The sequence below is a fragment of the Squalius cephalus genome (genome assembly GCF_949319135.1).
Source record: "Squalius cephalus genome assembly, chromosome: 2".
NCBI lineage: Eukaryota > Metazoa > Chordata > Actinopteri > Cypriniformes > Leuciscidae > Squalius > Squalius cephalus.
Genome location: NC_137123.1, coordinates 61,794,778 through 61,807,338, shown reverse-complemented (window position 1 = coordinate 61,807,338; position 12,561 = coordinate 61,794,778). Strand labels below are relative to the sequence as shown.

At 38.6% G+C, this 12,561-nt stretch overlaps 1 protein-coding gene across 38 annotated transcripts in view; it reads left to right on the top strand.

The window, feature by feature from the left end:
- The first annotated feature begins 2,145 nt into the window (after window positions 1–2,145).
- Window positions 2,146–12,561, top strand: part of mbnl2 (muscleblind-like splicing regulator 2) — a 77,697-nt gene continuing 67,281 nt past the window's right edge. For 21 of the 38 annotated variants that reach the window (XM_079864089.1, XM_079864083.1, XM_079864080.1 and 18 more), the window contains exon 1: window positions 2,170–2,423. The gene's annotated coding sequence lies outside the window, so the exon portion shown is untranslated. Of the gene's footprint in view, window positions 2,424–9,588; window positions 9,897–10,709; window positions 10,799–12,561 lie in introns of those variants that run through there. The other 17 variants (XM_079864091.1, XM_079864084.1, XM_079864073.1 and 14 more) reach the window with 6 other exon arrangements.

Genomic DNA, 12,561 nt, shown 5'->3' with positions numbered 1-12,561 from the left:
CATTTTTTATTAAGTGTTTAAATGTACTTTTAACCCTCTAGTGCTGTTCAGTCATTTTTGACCCAAACATTTTTTTATTTTTTTTACTTCATTGGAATAGTACGAAATTTGGTAAAGGTTTTATCCTTCAGTCCATTAGGACCAATTTGGAAGCGTTTGGTACTGCGGCCAAACAAAATCTTACTAAATGAGATATCAACCCCAAATTTGGAGCACAACTTTTTCAGCTTTGATTTTCTCAGTAAACTGTGATTTGGATATAAAATATAAAAATCATATAAAAATTGGATTGTTGTGCTTTTTTCAAGTTCACTTTTTTAAACTTTTCACTTCAGCAATAATCTGCCAAGTATCGTTTTTAAAGGGCTGGTATAATGCTCTTTTCACAAGATGTAAAATAAGTCTCTGATGTCCCCAGTGTGTGTGTGTGTGTGTGTGTGTGTGAAGTTTTAGCTCAAAATACCACACAGATATTTTTATGTAGCATGTTAAAATTGTCACTTTTTGAGGGTGAGCAAAAAACGCACCGTTTTGTGTCTGTTCCTTTAAATGCAAATGAGCTGCTGCTCCCGGCACAGGGGGCGGAGCTTCAAGAGCTGCACTCACACAGACATGCACTGAAAATTTCAAAACCGTTTAGCCTTTTATGTTCAAACCGGAGTCAGACAATGATGGAGACACTCAAGAAGAAGTGACAACATGTAGAAGCATTTCTGAATGGTTATTTGGTGAATTTATGTAGCTTATGTGTAGTTATCTTCTAGTCATTGATTAGCATATTCTGTCTTGATAATCTATAAATCGTGTTCCGGGGGCGGGGTTTATGTAAATTCTAGGGTTTGTGATGTCACTAACCCGGGAGGAATGTCGTGTAGTTCCTACCAGCCGTTTGTTGTAGTCCTTAAAAAGCGATTTCTTTAAAATAAAATATCTCACTTTACTTTGACCTTTGAGCGTTGTAACTTTGCAGATGTTGTTTATGCTCAAAGTTAGAAAAGTGAAATCATAATCAACCACCCTTATAAAAAGAGACAAAACTGAAGTCAAGATTTATGACAGTTTAAGTTGGAAATTTCCTTTTCAGGTCTATGCTAAAAAAGTTAATAAATGGATTATAACTCCAACATAAATACAATTTAGTACCATTAAATCCCCCCAAAAAAATAAAATAAAAAACATTATCAAACTAAAATATAGTACAATCATTTCATTGAGATAAAAAAATAAAATCTGTCATTTTTGACCAACACGTGAACAGAAACCAGAGAGAATATATCTGCATATATTTTCTGTACACATTTTCCCTCTTTTTCTGTACAGTCGTTCACAGAGATTGCCGCACCACTAAATGTTTTGCTTTCACTTTATTTTAAGGTGACGGTTACATTTTGCATATTCAAATAAGTACTGAGTAATATTAAGTAATGCACTTATAGAGTTACGGTTAAGGTTTGATTTTGGGTTAATTACTTGTAATTATGCATATAATTTGCTGTTATTACTATAGTATGTATGTAGTAATGTGTAACTAAGAAAGTGTTACCAATGTTATACATTTTATTTTATTATTGTGCATCCATCTCAGATAAACCTGCCCCAATATAGTCTATAATTTACTGTTTTCCCCAGCAATTGTTGTCGTTACTTTTCAATTATGCACTTGCGGGCTTCATCTTAAAAGTAAATCAAGTTTCATAATATTATGCATGGGCATAGGGGCCTCTGGGCAAAGGGCTCTCACTCACTATCTTCCATGTAAACTGTTGCGGATTCAGCCATCTGAATCTAATCGTCACCATCTAAGAAGCACAACAGGCCTTCAGCTTGTTGATTTAACAGCACTGTAGCCCACATCCATTGTACCCTCTGGAGATTCACTGTTGTTTCCACGGCAACAAGCAGACCCTTGCCCTTCCCAGGGCTCCTGACATTCATTTGGACTGTACCACCTCAGACTGTAAATAGGGGGGCATTTCCACATCTGATATGACTCGTCTTTCTGACTACATTCCATAAACTACACATTGTTAACAGATTTTTAAAATTCCTTAACATATAATAAAGAATAAAATACGTATATAAAGTAGATTTTAGGTATATTTGCTGTTAAAAGTAGCAACGCACCCCCCCCCTCCCCTTCCAGTCACATGACTTGGTCCCTCCTCCCACGATCTGTCAGAGCAGCTTGTTGCACGACCAGCTTCTTGGTAAACTAACTTGAGTTCGGCGTTAAAATCTAAACCAGTTGCCTGACAAATCGCGTTTCTCGCGGACCGACGAGAATGTTCGCTTCGGTTAGAAAACAAGCCTTAATTTCTTTGACTTAACGAGTCATTTAAGGCAGTTTCCATCGAGCTCTTTTTGCTGTCTGCGTGATTTGTGGTCAAGAAGAAACAGCAGCAGCGGCAGGTCATGGTAACCAGGTAAGCAGCAGGTTAAATTCACGCGTTTTCAACAGCGAAAAGCTATATTTGACTGTTTATTTTCGACAGAAAATGTTTATTGTCAATACAGCGCTTGTCATTGCAGAGAGATAGAGAGTGTGTTTAGCTACCGTTGGCTGGCTTCGTCGCTCAGTGATGTCGACATGGGTTTAGTAATGTATGGTCTCCTTGTTGGCGAGCGAAAAAATAAATGGATCGGAAAAATGAAAGTGCGAGAAGTTTCCATGTTTACGTTACATGAAACGCCCGCGTGCTGCCCCGTCGTAAAACCAATGAGTTTGACGTTAAACTCGATGAAAAATATAATCTGACAGCTCATTCTTCAGGATCGTTTTAACGTTAACGTTAGTTGTCAACGGTTATTTTTCCGCGTCATCGCTGTTACTTCGTGATGGGAATTAATTTGAATCTTATCACGTCAGTTTATATAAACCGCCATGCGGGTTTTAAACGCGATTAATGATGTAACAACTTGAATACGAGAACTTCAAAAACAATGTAAACATGTATATCTTAAACGTATTTTAATGTATTATAACAATGACTTCATACATTTCGTTATGAAGGTTATAAATCGAGAAATAATCGGCTCGATATTCTCTTCGAAATAACGGCTTGAAGAATAGTTTGTGTGTGTTTTAACGCACACACGGAGATGACGTTTATATTCGTTACTTCAGACTTGCCTACTGGTCTTTTTCCTCGTCATCGCTGCGTGAGGAGAATGTAATGACGTCAGTTTATAAATAACCCGCGAATCTCGAACATTTCTGGCTTTGCTGGCTTGATATGCACAGATTGACATATGGTTAACCCATCAAGACGACTAGTCCCGTCACGAAACCGCTCCCAAATCCCGAGCCACACCCCGTGCGCGCGCAGAGCACGTGAGAGCCCGACAGCTAGTGCATTATCATTATCATAGCCAACACACAACTACTAGAACTCTACATGTCACGCGCTTTCTATATATATGTTATTTGCGCGTCTGTCGTTTATTTCATGGTACAGTATCGGATATGAATACTTTGAAGACCTTATTCATGTAGTAACGTGCTAAGTTCAAGGTGGTTGACGAATAGCAGTAGCTATCATGGTTCAAATCCCAAAAACATCATGGTATATGTTGAAAGGTTATAATGGCACTGTGTTTCAAAAACATCTTTTTTGTATTTCAAGTTTCAGTCGAGACATGCAAAATGAAAGGCGAGCTACCTGAGAAAGTGCTGAGAGACATAGATATGGAAGAGGATATATGCTAAGATGCTTTTCTAAATCTCAATAAGCATAATGCAAGTATGACCCAAATAGGAATCTAATTCCATGATCTCATTTTTATTTGCCCTCACAGCAAGTATCGCACCTTTCTCGTTGTTTTCGTGAATTAAGCCTCTGTCTGATGATAGTCTGCACATCCGGGTCGTTCAATGTATGGATAATGAGGATGTCTAATGGGGGTAATTAGTTACCCTTGGGTTTTAGAAGCCAGAATTTAGTTCTGCATCTCAGTATAATGTGTCAAAAACATGTTTTACAAACACTAAAGAGCTGACTAGAACAGGGGTCTTCAAGAAGTTTTAAAGTTATATTTTTAGTAGCTTATTGTGCTAAATGATTAATTGTCTCACAATAAAATGTGTTAAGTATAATTAAAATGTAATGCTTACATTGCAAAGCTATTAAAAACAAGTATTGATGGGCTTGTTAATGCATTAATTTGGTACGACACGCATGTTAGCCAGGTTTAAAGCAACACTTAAAAAAAAAAAAAAAATGTAAATTTAGTGGAGGTTTGATAAATTTGCATAAGGCCTGTCCTATGCAAAAACCTTTACATTAAATGAATGCTCACGGATATATGAGATGTCTTTGCGTTTCCCTTTATTCATTTAGTAGATGCTGCGCTTTATCTGGATTTCTCCAATTACAAGAGGGAAAAATGCAACACTTCACACAGTATTGTACATTTATGCTACCGTTCATACTTCAGATGCACACAGAAAAACCTCTGAAATCCGTCCAATAGCATCGTCATGACAGATCATGGGCATGCTGCACAGAATCGATTATAGTCTGATACGGGAAGCTCAGAGGTGGTTTACATTTCTGTAGAACATTAACAACATGACACATCTGATAAAGTAATCATTAAACGGCTTCATGAGAACTTGAAATCGTTATAGCTGTATCAGTCAGAGCTGTCTCGATAAATGAGGAAAAAGCTAGAACTTGTATCAAATATTTAGGCATAATGTCTCAATCTATAATAAGCTTAACATCCTGTGTTTTCACATCAGAAATTATGTCATGGGTTGAATTATTTACGTGACACTAAACAACGCAGAACCTTAAAGTGTAAATAATATGCATGCACAGAAAATGCTAGTTGATTTTCTTCCATAATTTCATACTTGCTTAGAAGAAAATAGCATTGCTTAATTCTACACACATCTATTTGTAACTTTCAATCCTGTAGAAAAATAGTTTATGCTGCTTGATTTTCCAAACTGGCATATTATTTTAACGTATTATCATCATCATAATCATAAACACATTGTTTTTTTAGCACAAGTGCTACTGAACTTTGCTATTCTTCTGGTTATTTACCTATTAATCCAGAAGTCTTGCACATGCAAAGAAAGCCTAGCCTACTTCCACATTGAAAAATAAGGTTGATAAATTTGGACGAAACAACGTATAATTTGTTAAGCTTTTCTGTGCATTATTATTCGACTAAATACTTTGATTTTCAACCTCGATTCTAAATGCCAAACGAGCAATTTCAGCAATAAGCACTTTAAACCAGTGAGAGTGTTTAGTGTAATCACACAGAGTTGACTGTCAGGGTCATCAGGGTTAGTTGGCAGCTGCGTTGAGTGCGAGTGTGTGTGTCTCGCCTCATTGATGTTTAAGCAGTGCTTTGTTTTAACGTTGCTTTTGTAAAAGCACTCTGGCTGTCACATAATTGCAGTGCGCCTGCGGGAACCTGAGCCCCTAAAAGCAGGAGGCTTCAGCTGCTCTATTGATTTGGATGGAAACAGTGTGAATCGGCTTCTGACTCATCACTTCTACCCGACCGCATCATCGGTCACGTGACGCCAGAGAGGAGGACGTGTGTGTCCTCGTCGCCCTACGGTAACGATGCTCATTGTCATAGTGATGGGTTGCCAGGGGATGCAGAGACCTTGGAGGCAGGCAGAGATGCTGCGTTTGACGGAGGTGTTCGACGTGCGAGAGGATTCAAAGTCTTTCTTCGGCGTGACTACACACACTCTGCCTTGAGGGTAGAGGTCGACTGATATGGGTTTTTCTCTGGACGATATTTAGAAATCGATTCAGCCGATATATGAAGCCGATTTATTTATTTATTTTTGGTTGATATGATTTTCCTTTTTTCCCTCCTTTATCTCATAAAATCTAACTGTTAATAAGACGTGATACAGAAAATTGCTTAAATTAAACATTTATTGAACAACACAAGCCTCTCCAATCAGTGCACTTGTGTATAATATATATATATGAAGAGTTCAGATGCAAAAGCCTCTTAGTGCCATCTGAAATTTTCTTCTAGAATGATAATTTTTATCTTGTATATTTAAGTTCAGTAATTTCACTTAAATGACAATTAATAGGCCATCTTCATTGCAATTAAGTGAAATTACTGAACTTAAATATACAAGCTTGATAAAAATTATCATTCTAGAAGAAAATTTCAGATGGCACTAAGCCTAGAGACTTTTGCATCTGAACTCTTCATATATATATATATATATATATAAGTATGTATAGTAAAGTATGTATGTTCGTTAAATATTACAGACACAAAACCGATATGCTGCGTTTGATGGAGGTGTTAGACATGCGAGATGATTCAAAGTCTTTCTTCGGCGTGACTACACACACACTGCCTTGAGGGCACGTACACTTTGAAGCCATCTTGACGGAATAGTTCACTCGTAAATGAAGATTTTGTCATCATTTACTCAGTCCCATAGCATTGCAAAACCTGTTTTATTTTCTCTCTTCTGTGAAGAAACTTGGCAGAAAGTTCATGCTGCTCTTTTCCATGCAATCAAAGTGAACCCGTCAAGCTCCAAAAAGGACCAAAAAAAAAGCACCATAAATTTAGTTCACATAATCCATGCTCTGTAATCAAAGTCTTATTCATACGATAGCTTTGCATGAGGAACAGAGTGAAATTAATGATGATATTTAATCATAATCTCGTTCGCGATGCGTAGCCCCGAACAAAATTATAGCAGCACGATTCTGGATAAATTGAGAAGCACTTTTTTTTATTTTTTTTGCTAAAAAAAAAAGTTTAAGGTTTTGCGTTGTTGCCGTGCGTCGTTTGTCGCGCAGTGTTCGTGCAGTGTACAGGGGGAAACGAGAGGCGATTAACTTCTCCCGACCGGCAATCGGATGGTCAGATGAATTTCTGGCATGTTAAGCCTGGAACACACCAAGCCGATGGTCGGCCATCGGGCAGTTTTTGTGCGTCGGCCGACTAAGTTTCCTCAGTGTGTTCCACACCGTCGGCTGAAATTGGTCCTCGTCAGCTTTTTTCCGGCCGATTCGACATGTTGAATCGCTGTCGGGCCGTCGGTGAAAGAGGGAACTCTGATTGGCTGCTCAGCTTAGTGAACAAGTCAGTGCATGAGAATAATAGCAAAACAGCGAGCAAAGTCAAAACGGTACAGATAGAAGGCTGTTCTAATGTTACGTCATCTTACCTGAGTGTTCCTTGCCGAATATTTCAATATTAACACGAGAGGAGTGGAATAAAGAAAGTGTTTAGCAGGATTGATCAAAACGGTAAGCACGCACTGCTTTGTTTACGGTCTGTGTGTCTCCAGTGTCTGTTTCCCTTTTTGAATGACGAATATCGACGAATATATCTGCAGAAATAGACAGTTGTCTCATTTACACGCAGGCGCAGAACGCGCATGCTAGCTAACAGTCGGCAGTAGTTCTCTCGGTGTGTTCAAGTGCAGCAAAAAAAAAAAACGAAAAGAGGGAGATCTTTATTTCTGTAATTCAAACTAGCTACAAATTACTGTTGCTTACCTCCAGTTCGTGTTGCAAAATGGATTAACCATTACCCACGTCTTCCGAGCCACCTGCGAAGTATCTACACCGTGCCTCTTTTATTAATTTGTTAAACAATGTTTTTGAAATAAAGCTGTTTTTAATTTTCATTCAGTGTTCGGACATATTATAGACTGTTAATAATTAATTATATGCCTAAAATAAATTGTAATCGACCTAAATGTTTTAGACAATTTTCAATGAGGAGGAGTAAGCTTCTATGTAATATTTTATTATCCTCACAGTGTGTTGGTTATGCGGTGATAAGCTATGAAATTATTGCGTGGCAATTTAATTATAATAGCCTATCAATTTAATAATAAAAGTAGCCTAGGCCTTCCCTAATAATAATAATAATAATAATACAATAATACTAATAATAATTGAATACATAAATTGGAAATGCTAAATCATCTTGATATTGATAGCTGATGCTTGTTTTGACAATATCTCTGGATACATGATATCGTCTATAGGCGCAACCCAGCACGAGGGTTTATCGCGCTGATTCGTGCATATTTCACACGTATAGTGTGAGCAGTGAAGTCGCAGCTTGACGTTCGGACCGTATAGTGTGAGCACATAAATCCTGAGCTTTGGCTCTACATCGCATGCGATCTACTCGTTCAGTGTGAGTAGGTACCTTGCTGAAATCGCACAGACATCGCACAGTGTATGCCCAGCTTTACTGGATGAATCAGCATTTTGAGCAAATCTTTTCAATTAATGATTCAAAGACAAATATATATATTTTTTAACAATCACTTGTCGCCACCTACTGGTGTAACGATTTATTCGATACTATCGTTATTTGAAGTGTCAAGTAAATTACTTTATTGCTCAATTTTGATCGCTACCATAGACATCAGTGTTTATATCTGAATTATAAACCTTTGAATATTTATAACACAGAAATAGTGATACTGTGTGTTTGAAAAGATGCGGTTTCATTCAGGTACATGGCAACGAATCGTTGTCATTTATGAATAAGATCACGTGGGTGTTTGAACCCAGATTGCAAACTTTTAAAAGCGAATACTGCTGCTCTACCGAAAAGTACTGTAGCTCTCATGGATATTAAATATCAAATGTGGATTTCAATGAGATATCGATCATGGAAGTTTATGATGACATACTTTTATGATGCTTTTTTTATTGTGTTTTTGTCTTTTTTTTTTTTTTAGAGCACGCAGTCAAATCCATTCAGACTAGAGTCTCATTTTGTCAATAGTCTCAAACTATTGGTAACACTTTATTTCAATGCTCCAGTTTAGACATCCTAAGTAACTTTTCAACTACAGTACATATCTACCACAAGTCATTAGAGTTTTAGTAGACTCTATGCTTATGCTAATATCTGCTAACACATTATTTTGATGCTCCCCAACAAACATTCCACTAGCTTTGCAACTATATGTCAACGTATTCTACTAACCCTAACCTAATAGTCTACTAATACTCTAATGAGAGTGTAGTTGCAAATTAATGAGAGGATACTTACAGTATAATGGGTTGCACTTTATTTTAAAGTGTCATTGTTACAGTGTAATTATATATTTAAGTACTGAGTAATATTAAGCAACTACATGTATAGGGTTAGGGTTTGTTTGAGGGTTAGTTGCATGTAATATACTGTTATTACTATGGTAAGTCCATGTAACATATGTAACAAGGACACTGTAAAATAAAGTGTTACTGTAGAATGTCTAAAGTGGACTATTGAATTAAAGTGTAACCCAACTATTCCTTCAACACGCCTAACCCGTGCTCGTTTCTGCTTGCTTGCTGTGTATAAACCATTTCCAGTAATAGAGATTCATCTCTGTCACAGTGTATAGTTTGGGAAAGTTTGGGAAAATATGCCAATTCTCTGTTGCCAGGGCGTAAAAATGGGGGAATACCTTTAAGATCAGCATTCAGGAGCCTGTCATCGGAGGCTCTGAGGTCAGCCTGCCAGTTCTGGGAATCTCGGCCAACAACAGAGCCTCTGAGAGGGAATGCGTGATGCTATTGGCTAGTTTGCGGATGGGCGGGCTCTTGCCGGAGGCAGTCTGGCAGGAATGGGTTGGTTGCGGGAGAGGAAAGGAGGGGAGGGGTGTGGGAATGGCTGGAAATGTTTCAGCCAGATAGTTGAGCAGCGAGCAGACGCGCTGGTCCTTTCTGCACTGTTGCTGAGAGAAAATCCCCGTCTCGGCATGGGCCGCCAGCTCACAGCTTCGCATAGGGAATGACAACGCTTCACGTGGCCGTTTTATACCGGGAGAGCGTGAAGTGAAGGAGTCTGATTGCTGTACCGGCTGCACACAATCTGAGCAGGAGCGAGTGCGACGTGAAGAGAAAGGAGGCTTCGTTTATTCCAGCAAGGTGGGAGGAGTAGGGATACTTATATCCTTTTAAAGTTCCTGCTTTTCCCAACACGAGGAATTTTGCTGCAATATGCTGCATGCGGGCAGGGGTGTGGAAAGAGAGGGAGGGAAATCTGAGTTGTGTCAGTAAGTTACTCAGTCTTTATCCCATGTGTATCCCCGTCTTTCCGGTTTCTTTCCCTTTGAATTCTTTAACATCTGGAAGTTAATTTCCGTTTTAAGAGTGTAGTGCTTATATTTATGTTAGTTAGGGTGATTGATTCATGAGAGTTTGGTCGTTTTGGTGCAGCATTTGCTTTGTAAGATAAAGTTTTGTTTTCTGAAATTGAAAAGGCAAGGAAATGATGGTCCTGTCTAATTAGCAGGGGCTTTATCCCATATCCCAAATCTTTCCGGTTTCTTTCCTTTTGAATTCTTGTTGCAGTTTTAAGATTGTAATGCTTATATTTATGTGAATTTGGCGTCAATCCAAAGGCATGAGTAGCTTTTCTTTAAAATATGCTTTTTGTTTTCTGAAATTATTCCAGGGAAATGATTCCAAACCTATCCAAAGGTTTTAGTCCAGTCTAATTAGCAAGGGCTTTATGCAAATTTACTGAACGCCAGCATCGTTCATGTTGGCCCGATCAGACCTCTGGTCTTACTAGATGTACAATCCAGACTTTAAACGAGCAGGACCTGCGGCGTGGCAGGAAAAGGCCGCATTTGTGTCGAACATTTGGCAAACGTGTTGGGAGGAAGAGCGTGTGTTTTTTTTAAAGAGGGAGACTGACTCTGCCCTTCCCGTTAAAAAAACCCATGAAAACAGTCTAGGCAGCCACTGACTTTATTAGCCGAAGCCGTGAGAGCAACAGCTCTCCTCCGAATCGATCAGAAACACGTTTAGACAGACTCGGAAAGGTAATTAGCTGGCACCTTTTAACTCTTTACAACTGCCAGGCGTGTTTCATGAACAAATTACCCTTTATTACGAGACTATTTTAGTGGGGGTGCCGTATTGCGCACTTCTAAAGAGAACCGAGACTTTGTGCCAACATCTTCCTGTCAAGGCGAAAGTTTGCCGTAGAAGAGAGGGAGTTTTTTTAAATGCAATTTAAAGTTGTTTTTTCGTGAATGGGTCAAGTAAAGGTAAGTCAGTGTGTCATAATTAGCTTTTTTCCCTGAGATAAGTTGCAGGATATTTTCTGAAAACACAGCGCAAATGTCTGTCAGTCGCTAAGTAGATCATATCTGTGCCTAAATGATCTTCTTAATTAAATTGCACATCAGTTTCAAACAGCCCGAGGATAAGAGCGCCGTACCAGCCAGGCATGGCTGCCATCCACAGCGCTATAAATAACTAGAGACGATGATCTGGGGGATAAAAGCAGCCTTGGTGTTATGAAGATAATAACTTGGGTCACCGGGATTCAGTTTTACATTAAGGCTATTATCAAATGACACACCCGATTTTGCTGACCACATTGAACCGAGGCTGCAGCGCTTTACAAACTGCAACTACCGTCTGTCTCCCTCGTGTTTGCTCCCTTTTCACTCGTATTGCAAGCCTTGCAGAGTTGTAGATCGTTTTAAAATATGAGAATTTGTTTTTGATTACATTACTGTGATTGTTTATCAGAAGACGCTTCCATAAACGCTTTATATTCACTCAGCCGGACAAGAATGACGGCAGCGCGTTTTCTAATTACTGAAACATATGACTTTAATGAATGTTTGACATTTAACGCTTGACTATGAAGACATTAATTGGCACGATTATAAAGGGTGGTTTTAGTTATCTTAAATTCTTCCAGCTGTAGAAAATGTGGCCTAGTTTTGCTCTTGAGTTACTTTCCAAAACAGCTATCGCCTTGACTTTGTCCTTAGCCTGCTCTATGATATGATCATATCATTGTAAAAAACCTTTTACAATGAAGAAAAGCGTGTGTCCCCCAAACTACTGTCACGCAGTCATCTGTCAAGAAAGATTCAGACTTCATTGATTCAGTTTCAGAGGAGTTCAGAAGAGTCATATATGGATCTGATCGCGACAAACAGTATTTACCAAGATGTGCTACCAATGCTATGCCAGGTTAAGGTTAGGGTTTAGTATTTTCTAAAATCTTTAGAAGTGGATGTGCCCTTAGCTGGTTTGGGAAACAAAATCATATCAATTAAACCACATGTCTTTATGCATGACGTTTTGGTCAACCGGAGGCTAATTAGATGCAGTGAAGTCCGAAAATTGTGGAACAACCCAGCATCCTGCAAATTAGGAGACCAGTATGATGTAATTCCTGATCTGATGCCATGGAGGATTACCCGACATTCATCCTCTGGGTCTGGAACCACTATTATTGTAACAAAAGAGGCTGTTTGAATGGCAGAACCAGTTTGGAAAAGCCTACTCCTGTGACCCCCAATGCCAGTTCACCGGTTATACTGTCATTTTGAGCTGCTCAACTAAAGTTGTAAATGGAATTGTTCTGACGATTCATTATCTTTTAGACAAAAGATCTGTAATTTGCATTGGTTTTTGGCTTCTTGTTAATTAGCAGATGCCTTTAATCAAGGGGTCACGTTTCTTTTTCAAGGGGATCTCAGACTTGCTTCAGCACTTTCTGGGATTGAAGCTGCTACAGTCTTTCTATTACCAGCTTAGCTACTTAATAACAAATGAATTA